Genomic DNA, 17,058 nt, shown 5'->3' on the forward strand with positions numbered 1-17,058 from the left:
CGACAAAGGTAAGATAAAGTATGTAACAATGCTGGAGTTTTATTCATATCGCATCCAACAACGTCTTAACCAAGCAACAACCTTGCAAATGAGTGGACGTTTGTTCCTACAGTTCTTAGTTGATGCAGCAACGTGCATTGAACAATGGAGACTAAATTGGTACACAACAAACCAAGGAAAGCTGAGGACAGAACTATACAGAGGACTGCATGATGCAATAGAAAATGGAGATACACGAACTGAACAAGTTGGCCAAAGAATCATACTACCCTCAACATATAATGGTAGCCCTAGAAATAAGCAGCAAAACTACCAAGATGCCATGGCGATTTGTCGTTCGGCTGGCTATCCTGATCTCTTCATCACTTTTACATGCAATCCGAAATGGCCGGAAATACAGGATATGCTGGATCTGATTCCAGGCCAGAAACCTGAAGATCGTCCAGACATTGTTGCCAGAGTATTCATGTTAAAAATGAAGGAACTTATGAATGACATAAAGAACGAGAAGTGTTTCAGACAAACAATTGCGAGTAAGTTTACCAACCAACTACAGATTTACTATGCCTAGATGATTGTCCTAAATCATTTCTTCTCAAATTTCTTTACTTGCATGCAGTTGTCTACACGATAGAGTTCCAAAAAAGAGGCCTCCCTCATGCACATATACTGGTGTTTCTACATCCAGATGATAAAGATCCCAGTCCTTCCTAGACCGACAAAATCATATCAGCCGAAATTCCTGACAAGAATAGTGATCCAGATGGGCATGAAGCAGTGCAAAATTACATGATACATGGTCCCTGTGGTCAAGCACACCCAAAATCACCATGCATGGTCGATAAAAGTTGTGCCAAACATTTCCCCAAGAGTTTTTGCACTGAAACTACAACAGATGAAGATAACTATCCAGTATATAGAAGATGAGATGATGGCAATACTGTGGACAAAAACGGAGTGAAGCTAGACAATAGATTTGTTGTGCCATACAATAGAAACATACTGGTCAAGTATCAAGCCCACATAAATGTTGAATGGTGCAACAGATCAAGGTCTATAAAGTATTTATTCAATACATCCACAAAGGAGAAGATCGAACAACTGTATTAATAGAAACAGAAGAGCAACAAAGAGAAACAAGAGGTGGCAAATTAACAAACAGGGATAACGAAATCAAGAGATACCTTGATGCTCGGTACATATCTGGATGTGAAGCCGCATGGCGCATATTTCAGTTTCCTCTTCAGTATAGAGAGCCTGCGGTTGAAAGGTTACAATTTCACCTAGAAAATGAACATGCTGTGGTATTCCCAGACTCGATGGATTTAGATAAAATCATATCTCGGCCTAACATAGAAAATACAATGTTCACAGAATGGATGACAGCCAACCAATTGCATGAGGAAGCTCGCAGTTTGACGTATGCACAGTTTCCAACCAAATGGACTTGGCATGCAAAAGAGAAAGAATGGAGGAAGAGACGTGGTGGTAAAAAAACCATAGGCGGGATTTACTATGCACAACCAACAAGCGGTGAAAAATACTACTTGAGAATGCTTCTAAATACCGTGAAAGGATGCAGATCCTATGAAGAAATCCGAACAGTTGATGGGGTTGTACATCCAACATACAAATCTGCATGTTATTCTCTTGGGCTACTTAATGACGACAAGGAGTGGGATGACTGCATCAAGGAAGCATCCCATTGGGCCTCTGCTCCTCAAATGCGCCAACTTTTCTGCACAATACTTTTATTTTGCGAGGTGACTGATCCTGCAAAGTTGTGGCAAACAAACTGGGAGTTACTATCTGAGGACATCCAACGTCGGCAAAGAAGAATACTCAATTTTCAGGCCCTAGAACTCAACTCATTGCAAATAAAGAGCCTCCTCTTGGCAGAGATCGAACACCTATTGGCTAAAGGTGGTAAGTCCCTCAAAGAATTTCCAGGAATGCCACTACCAGATAGTTCGATTCTTCAAGATATAAATAATAGATTAGTAAATGAGTAACTAAACTACAAGATTCTTTAAGAATAGAGCACACAGAGTTACTACAAAAGCTAAATCAAGATCAGAGGATGGCTTTTGATGTTATAATAGAATCAGTTAGCAGCAGTCGTGGAAAACTGTTTTTCGTTGACGGATATGGTGTAACTGGAAAGACATTTCTGTGGAAAGCAGTCACGACAAAATTAAGATCCGAAGGAAAAAATAGTTCTAGCAGTAGCTTCAAGTGGTATAGCAGCACTTCTTTTACAGGGCGGAAGAACAGCTCATTCAAGATTTCACATTCCGCTCAAAATCACAAGCGAGTCGACATGCAACATCAAGCAAGGAACATTTCTCGCGGAACTAATAAAGAAAACTTCACTGATAATATGGGATGAAGCACCTATGACACACAAGAACTGTTTTGAGGCACTAGACAAGAGTTTGAGAGACATACTTCAATTCACAAATGAGGATGCCGAGCATAGACCGTTTGGAGGAATGACAGTAGTCTTGGGAGGTGACTTCAGACAAATCCTACCAGTTATACCAAAGGGGAAAAGGGAACATATCATTTCGGCATCTATAAAGAGATCCTACCTGTGGAAGAACTTTGAGGAGTACCGACTCACAGAAAATATGCGTCTGAATTCATCCGAAGGTAGTCCAGAAGAGAAAGCAAAGACAACTGAATTTGCAAACTGGATACTAAACATCGGCGATGGCACAACGGCAACAATAGATGATGAAGACTGCGTTAGCATCCCAGAAGACCTTATTTTAAATAAAGGAGATGATCCAAAAGCATCTATAGTTAATAACACATACCCTGAATTACACAACAAGTACACTGATAGAACATACCTAGAGGAAAGAGCGATCCTGTGCCCAAGGAACGAGACTGTTGACTAGATTAACACCTACATCATGAGTCAAATTCCTGGAGAAGAGGTAACCTATCTCAGTTTAAGATACAACATGCAAGGCAATGTCTATGGTGGAAGACGAACATATGTTGTACCCAACTGAATTTCTAAATAGTCTAACATTTTCTGGAATACCAGATCATGAACTGAGGCTGAAAATAGGATTACCAGTAATGCTTATGAGGAACATCAATCAAAGTGCAGGACTTTGCAATGGGACAAGACTAACAATAACACAGCTAGGAAAGCGTTTCATCGAAGGCCAGGTCATAACAGGTACTAACATTGGTGACAAAGTTTACATCCCACGAATTATTATGTCACCAAGTGATTCAAAATGGCCATTCATTCTGAAAAGGAGACAATACCCAATATCAGTGTGCTTTGCTATGACAATAAACAAAAGTCAGGGGCAATCTCTCAAAAAGGTTGGACTCTACTTAGAAAGGCAAGTGTCCACACATGGCCAACTCTATGTTGCAATGTCAAGGGTTACCAGCAGAAATGGATTGCGGATACTTATATCAGATGAAGAGCGTCCATCCGACAAGGTTGCAAAAAACATTGTTTACAAGGATATATTATAGATTTTTTTTTAATAACTAGAAGTATAAGTTAAGAACAAATACAAACATTCTTAAATGACCAAATATAATGTGTTGCAGACATAGCAGCCTTTTTTTCTGGAAAGACATAGCAGCCTTATCTGTTTTAAATTGGTTTTTAAAATTGTTTTAAATGGTTATCTCTGAAATATTATATTTGTCAGCAAGGTACTTCTCTCTGCATTTACAGGTAAACAAAAATATGCGAGCAAGGGCTAACAACTGATTTGACAAGATCAATACCAGTTATATATGTATGCATTAGGGACGTGGCTCTAAAGTTACAGAGCCATTGAAGAACCAAGATCATTTTCTCAATTACTATAAAATTTCTTTCTTACATAGCCTACCAGTCATATCCAATTTCACAAATAATAGAAAATACTGGAACAAGTAATTTCGTAGCTGCATCTGCCAGCATTTTCCTTGATGGCTCCTCTACCATCGTCTCTCAAGTACACTTTACAGCAAGATGCAAACATACGCTGCTCAAATTTATTTAATACAAGGAGGAGATGGTAAGGCAAAGGGAGATATGCACCTGTTCGTGCAAACGCACAGTAAAGAGGAAAAGATGCATACTGAATGGATAAGATAATGCCACTTTCTTTGGTAGATGGATAGGAGTTGCCGGCGCTGCTGCTGCATGAGGAAACTCCGCTCAGCAACGCGGGCGCCGGAGGAGATTGCAGCTTCGGCCGAGATGGCGTACCACACCGCAAAGGGGAACGGCTAGATGGTCGGCGCTCCGGCCGGCGACGTGATGCGATTCGCCGCGGAGGACTATAGAAGGTTAATGATGCACGCACTATCCATGAGATCCACCGGCGAGGCCGCTCTCATGGCGCCGGTCAGAGGGGCGCGCACTAGAGACGACGGCAGCGCCGACCGCGGGCGCCGAAACCCGCCGCTCATGCTACCAAAAATCTGTAACTAATAAAAATGCGCATATCTAAATGGACACTAGTTTAATGCCCGTGCGTTGCCACGGGATAAAAAAACATAGTGATCAATAATCCCAGATCAAAAATTAGTTGAACATGATGATTAGTTGAACAAGATGGAATGTGGTTGCCATCAATAAACTGATTTTATCCCACTTCTTCCCCCCTCGACAATCATCATTTCTTCTGCCCCTCCCTCCTTACCTTCATTTTTTTATCTTGCACAAGCTGAAATCTACACGCATCTGCAATCATGCATCAAACCTGCACGTACAAAATACATCTATATTTACTGAAGGTTGAAAATTTTCCTATTTGGTAGCCATCTACAATCATGCAGCAAAGAAAGGAGTCTGCATTTTTTTTGGACTCCCATGTATAACCAAGAACACACTGACTGGAAGTAGTAAATTCCGATGTAGCAGAAATGTTGCTCGGGCTTGAGTAATAAAAAGTAAAATAAGACAATCATTTTAGACAAGTGAAATATTTAGATATTACTGTAGTTACTGATTATTAGAGCTGTGACCTGGCTGAACCATCTCATCATGTTTCTGTTCTGGAATTTGTTCTTTACAAAACATTCAACTACTTGCTCATCTTCACAATAATGGATTCAGCTTTGTCTCCCAGGTCCTAGAATGCATTCGATGCACCTTGTTGGAGGATGTCGTTGCTCAAAAGACTAAAGATATTGCATCTTCCACAATCGTAGTACAATGAGAGATGACAATCTATTAGCAAGGCCTCTCATTGGGAAAAAAAACAATCAAAAGCGAGTGATAAATTTCATACCAAATGCACAGAAAGTTACAAACCAATGCGCAGCACATAAATCGTTGGCACAACGAGAACATGTGTTAATTTCTATTTGCCTCACTGAAAAGAAGGTCAATACCTTTGCAAAATGCATATCCCTATGCAGAACTCTGTAGTGAAGCTTTGCCTGCTGTACGGTACCAATTGTGTTTTTGCACCAGCAGCTTGCGGTCTGCTCCTGAATATGCAAAGATTTTCCCTGACCGTACAATATTTACTTGAACCACATGCTTCAGAGTTCCCTGGCAAAAAAGGCTTCAGAACAAATATGCTTGCATCACAGAACTATAAAGCTATGAGAAGCATTGTAGTGGAGTAATCATTTCGAGCAAATTAATAGCCACCATAATTCTTTCAATTTTTCTAATGATATGTCATCCATGTAGTCTCTCTTACGTATACATAGTACGTGAGAACCCACAATTACTATTCAAGCCTTATATACCATCTAAGAAAATGATATGCGTGTAGCATGTTTGACTCTGTTAGAAGTATATATGTGTTGAAGTTTGACAAAAATTTAGAAAATAATGTGTATAAAACAAACAACCGTTGACAATTAAAATTGACCATAGGTGTTATTTAGACAGTCTTTTTCTGGATGTAAAAAGGCCAACATGAGGAAATCAGATATGTGTGTGCTGGGCATAGTGATTTGTAAGCTCGGCAACAATCTCCTCGCTACTGTTCTACACATTCAAGGGTTGCCAACTTGTTAATTTAAGTTGTTCGATAGTTCTGCAAAGAAAAATATTCACAATTATATTGTAATTAGAACTCAAATGCATAGACAATTAGGATATCTATGCTCAACGTGGACATCAAGAGCAACCTGAAGAATGCCGGCAACTTGCAGGTTGCCACTACATGCTCGGTATATGCATATCTTCATTGTTCATCTGCTTCTCTTTGGGTTTTTATGGAGTCCTGGCGTTGATTGCTAATGCATGCTGCAACAGCTGGCATACCACCACGGCATGAGCACCAATCTGTAAAACTTCATGAAACACCAAACCACCTTAGTTACTACCAACGATCACATCTGCAGGAGGAAGACGCACATGAAGAAAGGATCCTTCAACCTTGAGGAAAAGAGTAGATCACTAAAGAAATTGAATAACGTCTACCTCATTGATCTTGTATGTCTCCAGGTTTGTGCTCACAAGACCCAATCCGGGAATAAGGCCTGTAATTCCAAACAAACCAAGAAGAATTAAACACTGAGAGCCAAAAATTAGGCATCAGAAAGAAAAACCAAAAAGTAGTGCGGAAGCTTCGCCGGCGTGGTGGGCGTGTGCACCGGATGGCAACGAAGACACACGCGGGGAGGCGGTCTCGAGCGGATTACAGGGCGGCGGAACCGGAACTCGCCTGGGGGTGGGGGTCGGGTTCGGGGACGGCGCCCTCCTTGGAGGCCTCGCCGACTCCCGCGGCCCTGCTCTTCCCGTCCCTGCGGCGGCGGCAGCGGGGGTGGCCGCGCCCGGTGTCCCGCGACTTGGGGCTCGGCGGTGGGCATGATCGTCAGCAGCAAAAGCGAGCGAGGCGACCACCTCCTTCTCGGTGCCTCCGCTGCGCTCGTACGACGATATTTGGCAGGAGAGAGACGAGATCGGGAGCGAGGGGGCAGGCAGAGGTGGGGACGAGACGTGTTTGTCTGGCGGCAGTTTTTTTTTCTTGAGCGACGATGGTGGGAGCGTGGGCTGGTTTTTCGGGTTTCTCGTGCCTGCGGGACCGAGAGATTTTTTTACCGCGTGCTATCGAGAGGGTGGGAGAGAAGGAGGTGGAACCATCACGACAACTGCAGATCCTCCTTTAATAGTAGAGATTAGCCACAGTGTAACTCACTACAGAAAATACAATTTCTATTTCAGTTGACTATATGGGACCAATTTTAATAGTAACTAACAAAAAAGAGTAACGAAAATCGGGATAATTACTTTTATCTTCCTGGCTATTTTATTCTAAATGGACATCACAACTTCCTATAAATAAACTAGGGTCTAAATACATTCAGTTATGCGTCAAGTAATTCCAAAAAGGAAGCATATTACACAAAATGAAACTCAGATGATAGCGAAATCTAATTGTTGAGTATACGATTTACCCAAGGAGTTTTCGAAGGAGTTATAGAATTGATCGTGCAAAGTAGAAGGTTTAGGGGTATATGATAATATTTTTAATTTTAATCTCAAGAAAAAAATTTAAAAAATTATGGTTTCTCAAAATAACATACTTAGCACCCATATTTATATCCAACAGTACATCCATTAAGGCCACAAAAAATCATAGCAAAAAAAACAAAAATCATAGCAAAATCTAATTGTGTAGCATACAATTCACCAAACAAGTTTTTAAAGAAGACCTAGAATTGATCGCTATCGAGCAAAGTACTAAGGTTAACAAATATCCTAATTTCAAATTCAATCTCAAGGAACAAATTTATAAAATAAATTGTAGCTTCTCAAAAGAAAAAGTTTAGCAATCTTTATATCCAAGAGTACGTCATTGAGACCATAAATAACCATGCATTGCCTTCCATGAAAATTTATGTTTTACCCCACAATAAATATGCTAGCTCGTGCAAACGCACGGGTAGGCGACTAGTGTTATTAAGTGGGTAGAAATTATTCCAACTAGTAGTGCTGATCATAACACTTCCATTAAAATACTTAAAGAAGTTATTTTTCCGAAATTTGGAGTTCCTAAATATTTAATGACTGATGGCGGTTCACACTTTATTCTTGGTGCTTTCCGCAAAATGCTTGCTAAATATGATCTCAACCATAGAATTGCATCACCTTATCATCGTCAATCTAGTGGCCAAGTTGAACTTAGCAATAGAGAAATAAAACTAATATTACAGAAAACTTTTAATAGGCCCCAAAAGAATAAGTCTAAAAAATTGGATGATGCACTTTGGGCCTACTGAACAGCTTATAAAAATCCTATGGGCATGTCTCCTTACAAAATGGTTTATGGGAAAGCTTGTCATTTGCCTCCTGAGTTAGAACATAAAGCATACTCGGCAATTAAAGAACTCAACTATGATTTCAAACTTGCGGGTGAAAAGAGGTTATTTGATATTAACTCACTAGATGAATGGAGAACCCAAGCCTATGAAAATGCCAAGTTATTTAAAGAAAAAGTTAAAAGATGGCATGAGAAAATAATCCAAAAGCGGGAATTTAAAGTTGGAGAATATGTTCTTTTGTACAACTCTTATTTTAGGTTCTTTGCAGGAAAACTTCTCACCAAATGAGAAGGACCATATATTATCAAAGAGGTTTATTGTTCTGGAGCTATCAAAATAAATAATGCCGAAGGTACTAACTCGAAGGTGGTCAATGGGCAAAGAATAAAACACTATATCTCAGGTACGCCCATTAATGTTGAAAGAAATATTATCCAAACTATGACACTGGAGGAACATATAAAAGAAACCATCTGGAACACTCCAGAATCGTGAAAAAGAGGAGGTACGTGATACACTAAGTAAACAGACTCCAAAAAATCCACAAAAATATTTGTTGTCGGTTTTGGAATATTACAAAAATTAGGAAAATAAGAAACAACCAGGAAGAAAGCTGTCGGTGTCAAAACCGGCGGATCTCGGGTAGGGGGTCCCGAACTGTGCGTCTAGACCGGATGGTAACAGGAGGCAAGGGACACGAAGTTTTACGCAAGTTCGAGCCCTCTCGATGGAGGTAAAACCCTACGTCCTGCTTGATTAATATTGATGATATGGGTAGTACAAGAGTAGATCTACCGCGAGATCAGAGAGGCTAAACCCTAGAAGATAGCCTATGGTATGATTGTTGATGTGTATGTTGTCCTACGGACTAAAACCCCCCGGTATATATAGACACCGGAGAGGGTTAGGGTTACATAGAGTCGGTTACAATGGTAGGAAATCTGAACATCCGTATCGCCAAGCTTGCCTTCCACGCCAAGGAAAGTCCCTTCCGGACACGGGACAGAGTCTTCAATCTTGCATCTTCATAGTCCAGGAGTCCGGCTGAAGGTATAGTTCGGCTATCCGAACACCCCCTAATCCAGGACTCCCTCAGTAGCCCCTGAACCAGGCTTCAATGACGACGAGTCTGGCACGCAGTTTGTCTTCGGCATTGCAAGGCGGGTTCCTCCTCCAAGTACTTCATAGAAGATTTTGAACACAAAGATAGTGTCCGACTCTGCAAAATAAGTTTCCACATATTGCCATAGAGAGAATAATATTTGCACAAATCTAATCTGCTGACGTATTCCGTAGCGTGACACACCATGGCCAAGCCTTTATCCGAGTCGTTTCAGTATCCCACCTCAGCGCGTTATGCGAGGCGGTTTCCTTGGCACGTCTTGTCAAAGCAGAGATCGTGTCCCCTTATTCTGGGATTCTCATCAATACGGGCGTGGGTAACCCAACCGCGCCTTTGATTACGGCGCTTGGAGATAAGCGAGTTTTACCAGGTTGGTGGGGACATGTAGTTGCGTCCACCCATATAAGGGGATAAGAATCCACCTTTTCACCCACGCCTTCTTCCTCCTTTGCCTATCCATTCTTGCGCACTCGAGCTCCAGCGCCCAAGTCCGCACTACCACCTCAACCTTCTCCAGTCATGTCCGGAGCGGGAGGCAAGTGGATGGTCTCCTCCGTCACGGAGGGACACATCAAAAAGCTGAGGAAGGCCGGATATCTGGCTAGCGACATCGCGCACCGGCTTCCCGAAAAGGGGCAGCTCATCCCCACTCCTAGGCCCCATGAGAGGGTGGTATTCCTCCCCCATTTCCTCCGCGGACTGGGCTTCCCTCTGCATCCATTTGTCCGGGGGCTCATGTTCTACTACGGCCTGGATTTCCACGATCTGGCCCCGAACTTCGTCCTCAACATCTCGGCGTTTATCATCGTGTGCGAGGCGTTCCTCCGCATCCGCCCCCATTTCGGCCTATGGCTTAAGACTTTCAACGTCAAGCCAAAGGTGGTGCGCGGAAGCCAGGCGGAGTGCGGCGGTGCCATGGTTGGCAAGATGGCCAACGTCCTGTGGCTCGAGGGTGTAACACCCTCGATGCGACTATATCTCCCACGTGTTGAGGCATGACTTAGAGGCATAATCGCATTGAAGGCATATGTCGCAAGTCAGGTAATCATCACAAACATCCCATGTAATATAGATAATAAAAGGGATAACATAGTTGGCTTACACTCGCCACGTCAATCAAGTACATAAATAACATTACATCATCCAAACACTCATGGCCCGACTACGGCGCCAAAATAAAAGATAACCCAACATGCGACACGGTCTCGATCACCCCCAACAGGGCACCACTACTGATCATCAGGAAAGGAAACATAGTAACGTTGAGAGTCCTCGTCAAACTCCCACTTGAGCTCGAGCGCGTCACCTGGAGCGGAATCATCAGGCCCTGCATCTGGTGTAATAGTAATCTGTGAGCCACAGGGACTCAGCAATCTCGCAGCCTCGCGATCAAGACTATTTAAGCTTAATAGGTAAGGTAAGGTAAATATAAGTGGAGCTGCAGTAAGCGACTAGCATATATGGTGGCTAACTTATTCGCAAAAGAGAGCGAGAAGAGGAGGCAAAGCGCGAGCGAGAAACTAGAGACAACCTGCGCAGACATAACTCCAACACCGTGTCCACTTCCCGGACTCCGCCGAGAAGAGGCCATCACGGTAACTCACACAATTGATTCATTTTAATTAAATTAAAGTTCAAGTTATCTACAACGGACATTAACAAATTCCCATCTGCCCATAACCGCGGGCACGGCTTTTGAAAGTTCAAATCCCTGCAGGGGAGTCCCAACTTAGCCCATGACAAGCTCTCATGGTCAACGAAGGAATAGACCTCCTCCCAAGACGTTCCGATCAGACTCGGTACCTCGGTTCTTCAAGACACTTCGACAGGTTAAAACAAGACCAGCAACACCGCCCGAATGTGCCGACAAATCCCGATAGGAGTTGCACATATCTCGTTCTCAGGGCATACTTAGATGAGACTAGCTACGAGTAAAACCAACCCTCAAGTTGCCCCGAGGTGGCCCCGCAGGCAGCTCAGTTCGGACCAACACTCAGAGGAGCACTGGCCCGGGGGGGTTTAAAATAAGACGACCCTTGAGTCCGCGAAACCCAAGGGAAAAGGCTAGGTGGAAAATGGTAAAACCAAGGTTGGGCATTGCTGGAAAAGCTTTAATCAAGGCGAACTATCAAGGGGTTCCCATTATAACCCAACCGCGTAAGGAACGCAAAATCAGGGAATATAACACCGATATGACGGAAACTAGGGCGGCAAGAGTGGAACAAAACACTAGGAGAGAGGCCGAGCCTTCCACCCTTTACCAAGTATATAGATGCATTAAGATAACATGGCAATATAATGGTATCCCAACAAGTAAATAAATGTTCCAACAAGGAACGGTCTCCAATCTTCACCTGCAACTAGCAACGCTATAAGAGGGGCTGAGCAAAGCGGTAACATAGCCAATCAACGGTTTGCTAGGACATGGTGGGTTAGAGGTTTGACATGGCAATTTGGGAGGCTTGAAAGCAAATGGAAGGCATCGTAGCATTGGCATAGCAAAAAAGCGAGCAAACTAGCATAGCAAAGATAGTAGTGATTTCGAGGGTATGATCATCTTGTCTGCAAAGTTGTCAGAGTTGACTGGATCCTCGAAAGCAAACTCAATGGGATCCTCGTTAGCGAACTCGTCTCCCGGCTCTACCCAAACAAGAAAAACAAGCAAACGGAACACAATCAACCACGTGCAATGCTCAAACAATATGATGCAAAGATGGTATGCTATGCGGGATGCGATGCGGGCTGCATATGCAAGATGTGACAGGAAATGCATGGAACTGGCCTCAACCTGGAAATCCAAGTGTGCCACTGGAAAGATGAGATGTGATCGCTTGAAAACTATATAAAGAACGCCGGAATCGGAGTTACGGTTTGGAAATGGCAAGCGATTCAAATATGACACCGGTCTGCGATTTACAGCAAGTAGCCATCTAAATGCAATGAGATGAACATGCTATAGCACTCAAACATGACAACAAAATACATAGCAGGGATGCATTCAAGATGCTTAACAAAAGTCTAGCACTGAGCTACGGCCAATTCATCCATTAACAGGTTCAAACAAGCATGGCAAAAATGCATATGGTAAACAGATCTCAGACTTAGTGAAATTAACACTTGTCTGAAATTTCAGATCAGGTAGCACTCTTCGGAGCAACAAAACTACATGCTACAGGACCTGAACATGGCAAAGTAAAACATGGCATGGAGCTACTCAAATAGCTTAACAAAAGTCCCTTAGTGACCTTGAGCCAAAAGGGATCAGAAAATATACTAACAAGCATGCGAACATAGCAAAAGCATAATCAGTTTTCAGACTTGGTGAAAACTGGCACATGCTGGAACATAACTCAAGTAGGCATGTTTATGAGCTCGATGCACTCACTACGGAGCAAGTCATGAAAAGCTAAGCATACATCTATCAATAACACACAAAATGCAAGCTAGACATGGCAAGAACAATAGCATAGCATGCACGAATCAACTACAACATCATCGGCAAAATTGCAAACAAGTTGACAATCTGCCCAGATTCATAAAGTAGAAAAAGTAGAGCTCGATTGACTCAAGCTAGGATGCTCCATAATTGCAAACAAAGGAATGGATGGATAGATCACTAAAAGATTAACAAAACATCCTTACTGATCATCCTCAAAAGAGGCACGGATCACTAGGAAACAACATGGACATAAGGCATCATGAGATAAACAGCTCAAGGACTTAGTGGAATTGCTAAGTCCCTGAAAACAGAATTACCAAGTGCCTCACTTTGCAAGCTTGCACTAGTCACCACACACATCACAAAAATACATGGGTTGCACCTCTGGAGAGATGGCAAAACCCTTAACAAAACATATGTAGAGCATCAGGGCATATCATGCACACATTAATCATGGCAAAAATGACAAAAACCTAAATGGAGCAGCAGATCTGACAATTAACTCAAGTAGCCTCCTTCTAACAGCATTTCGGGCATTAAGATGAACTCAAATGAAAATGATGCAATGGAATGAAATGATGTACTCTCTGAGATGAACAATTTGATATGCTATATGCCCAAATCGGAGCTACGGATGCAGAGATACGATGCTATGAACATGGGCACATGGATTAGGAAATCCGGGGACTTGGTGAAAAAAACAACCTCTCTCAGATCTAGGGTTTTCACGGAATCCGAGGCGGCGGTGGATCTCACCGGATCCGCGCCGGGAAGAGGCAGACGCGGTGGCCGGAACCGCGGGGATGGCCTGAGCGGCGCGCAGGCTCGCCGGCTGGAGAGGGAGGAGGCGACGAGGTCCGGCGAGGTGGCGGTGGTCGGCGCCGGAGAGGAGGGCCGGAGCGGCGGGCGATGCGGGGCGGCTCGCGGCGGCCGGCGTCGAGCTTGCCTTCGCCGGCGACGAGGAACGGGGCGGCTCGCGGCGGACTTGGGCGGCGGGGTGGCGGCCGGTCGCGGAGGAGACGAAGGCGGCGCGGGCGGCTCCTCTGGCCCGTGCGCGGGCGCGGGCAGGCCGGCCACGGGCTCCCGGGCCGCGCGGTGGGAGGCGGCGGCGGCGTGGACACGTGGCAGCCCCTCAGTGGCTGCGGGCGGTGGCGGCGTTTGTCCGGCGCGGACCGGACGTGTCCGGCGCGCGGAGGGGAAGGGGGCTAGGTTTAGGGTGGAAATGATCTGAGAATTTCGGTGAGGGGCCTATTTATAGAGGTAGGAGGAGCTAGGGAGCTCCAAATGAGGTGCGGTTTTCGGCCACGCGATCGTGATCGAACGCTCTAGATGATGGAGAAGGTTTTGGTGGGTTTTGGGCCAAATTGGAGGGGTGTTGGGCTGCAACACACACGAGGCCTTTTCGGTCCCTCGGTTAACCGTTGGAGCATCAAACGAAGTCCAAATGGTACGAAACTTGACAGGCGGTCTACCGGTAGTAAACCAAGGCCGCTTGGCAAGTCTCGGTCCAATCCGGAAATGTTTAATCCCCACACACGAAAGAAAGCTAGAAATGACCACCGGAGGAGAACGAAGCGCCAGAATGCAAAACGGACAACGGGGAAAATGCTCGAATGCATGAGATGAACACGTATGCAAATGCAATACACATGATGACATGATATGAGATGCATGACAACGATAACAACACATGGAGACAAAGACCCGAACCCGAGAAAATAAAATAACTTAACGCCGGAAACGGCAAGAGTTGGAATACAAATTGGGAAAGTTACATCCGGGGTGTTACAGAGGGCTCCTTTGTGGAGAGCCTGAAGGGGTGGCAATCATGGTGGTTTTACGTCACCGAGCCGCGCGACGCCGAATGGGTCGCACCCCCTGAGTTTTGATCTGGCCCCCCTACGCGGCTCACCTCCTGGAAGGAGACATGCCTGTCTTGGGGTAAAAAAGGAGAGCTGACCGGACTCCAAACATGCATCCAAACCCTGGTGGACAAGAGGCTCAAGCTTGTCAACGTAGTCCAGGTCATGCTCATCCGCCTGATCCTCCCGTGTCAACGACGGGCCTTCAACCTGTGGGAGTTCGACCCGGCGCTGCACCAAACTCTAAACAGGCTCTTCGACATGACGTACGAAGATGCCTGGAGGATGCTTTTCAAGGGCGCCGAGGCTCCCGCATCCGCTGCCGAGGATCGCGGATTCAGTACTCAGCATCACGCTCATGCGGTAAGCTGTTTTTGTCCTTTTACAGGCTATCAGTTTTTCATAGTTTGACTCTATGCGGGATCTAAGTTCCCTTATCTGTGATAGGATTGGGAGGTGATGTCCGGACAGATCAACTGTCCGGCTCCTTTGCCCGAAGGCCCAGCGGACGCTCGCTTGGCGAGGCGGCTGGTTCCGGCGCCCTATGTGGTGCCGGAGAAGAAGGCCATGAAAAGGGCCACAGGGACTCGAAAGAGTGCCCGACGCCAGGAGGTGTCGGATTCGTCATCCGACGGTCCCGAAGCTCCTTCCTCTCGTGAAGACGAGGAGGAAGAAGAAGAGACCTCTCCCCCTCCAGCGGGAGGAGAGAAGAAAAGGAAGTCCGCCCTCTCTGAGGAGGCCGGAGGGTCCAAGAAGGGGAAAACCCTTCCTCCGGACTACTCCAACGACGCCGACGACGGCGAAGAGGAGTGGCAGCCCAGGGCCAAGCCCCTGGCAAAATCGTAAGTATCCGGATACCGGAGTAATTCATAGTATTCGTTTATTGCACAGCTTTCCCTTATGTCGAATATGCTTATGCAGCCTACCCAAAGACCGGCTCGACGCGTCGTCGAGCGGCTCACTGGACTCGTCGGATGTGAACTCACTTCCGACGGCTTCCTCCCCCCGCCCTATGGACGACACCGAGGTGTTGTCCCAACAGGTTCCAAGCAGGGAGGAGGTGGTCCCGGAGGCGCCGCAAGGCGACCTCCCGGACTCCAGGAGTAAAGGGGATGAACCCCCCCCAGGGCTCCAAGTCCGGCTCTAGGCCGGACACCGCTCCGGAACCTTCAAGGGTTCCGAAGTCCGGCGGGGGACCTCCTTCCAAGAGGAGCAAGTCCACCGTGCCGGCGACCCCCCTCCACCCGGAGGTGCCGGACAATATGTTGGAGGCGCTCCAAGGCGCCTCCATCGACGAGGAGCACCGCGCTATTATGAGTGCGGTGGTCCAGAAGGTTCAGTCCGCCAAGAGCGAACTGACTAAAGCTTGTACTAGCCTTTTGATAGGCTTTGAGGTAAGTAAATAATGTGTAAATGATATTACCACATAGACAGTAGCCCCTGATGCTCTGTTGGGCGTTCGGGAAGAAAAGCCGAATAGAGGATCAAAAAATTCGCAGGAGTCTAACAAAAGGAGTCAATATGCGTGTGCAGGCTTCTCTGCTGGCGTCTGCCGTACTTACTGCGGAAGTGGACACGCTGAAGCAGAGCCTCGAGAAGTCCGAGCAAGAGCTCGGGCGTGCCAAGAAGCAGCTCGAGGAGAAGGAAGGTAAGAAATACCTTGGTTGAATATGTATATAAAAAAGGTGCAATTGCAAGAAATGACAGGATTAATATGGCTATTGTAGGGGCCACATCTGAGGTGGCGACCCTTAAGCAAGCGCTGCTCGAGGCCGAGAAGAGTGCGGCCGCGGAGCGCACCGAGCGGGAGAGGTATGAGGCCGAGGTTGGCAAGGTGCGGCAAGAGCTCCAGGTTCTCATGAAGAAACATGAGAGTTTGGAGCTTGACTCGAAGACGCGAGCGTCCGAGCTCGCGGCGGCTATTGAAAATGCCAAGTATGCCAAGGCTGAATCCCAGAAAACCCTCCAGGAGTTGGATGAGGTGAAGAAGATAGCGGCGGGTAAGGCATTCTCTATGCAAAGTAAACACATAAACATGAGTTACTTGATACTTACCCGAATCCGGAGCTCTCCAGGGGCATTTGCAGATCTTCCCCGGAGTGTATCCGATGCCGCCGCATTCTATCGAGCCGAGGAGGGCAGCTCGACGGAGAAGGTGTTCTGGTCTCAGTATGCTGAGGCCGGACACCCCGTGCCCCTGAGCGACCAACTGAAGCAACTGGTCGAGCTCCACAAGGCGGCCGAACAGGCTATGAAGGGCCTCCTAGTTCGGTTGTGGCCTGGAGAGGCCCTGCCTGGGAGCTATTTCGGGATGGTGCGGCGGCTGGTGGAGGCCTGTCCAAGGCTCGAAGTCATCAAGCGCTCCGTCTGTATTGAAG

The 17,058-nt window shown here is 45.8% G+C and overlaps 1 long non-coding RNA gene and 1 pseudogene across 1 annotated transcript; one reads left to right on the forward strand and one right to left on the reverse strand.

Moving 5' to 3' along the window:
• The first annotated feature begins 1,364 nt into the window (after positions 1-1,364).
• On the forward strand, positions 1,365-2,903 carry LOC147990748 (uncharacterized; annotated as a pseudogene).
• Positions 2,904-4,742: 1,839 nt separating this feature from the next.
• Positions 4,743-6,970, reverse strand: LOC125555120 (uncharacterized). Its single transcript, XR_015600600.1, has 5 exons — positions 6,657-6,970; positions 6,413-6,471; positions 6,118-6,327; positions 5,365-5,527; positions 4,743-5,166 (listed from the first exon to the last, which is right to left on the reverse strand). It is a non-coding gene; the product is annotated as an uncharacterized LOC125555120 (long non-coding RNA).
• Positions 6,971-17,058: the final 10,088 nt, after the last annotated feature.

This window comes from Triticum urartu, chromosome 1A (genome assembly GCF_056163025.1).
Source record: "Triticum urartu cultivar PI428250 chromosome 1A, HENAU_Tu73, whole genome shotgun sequence".
Taxonomy (NCBI): domain Eukaryota; kingdom Viridiplantae; phylum Streptophyta; class Magnoliopsida; order Poales; family Poaceae; genus Triticum; species Triticum urartu.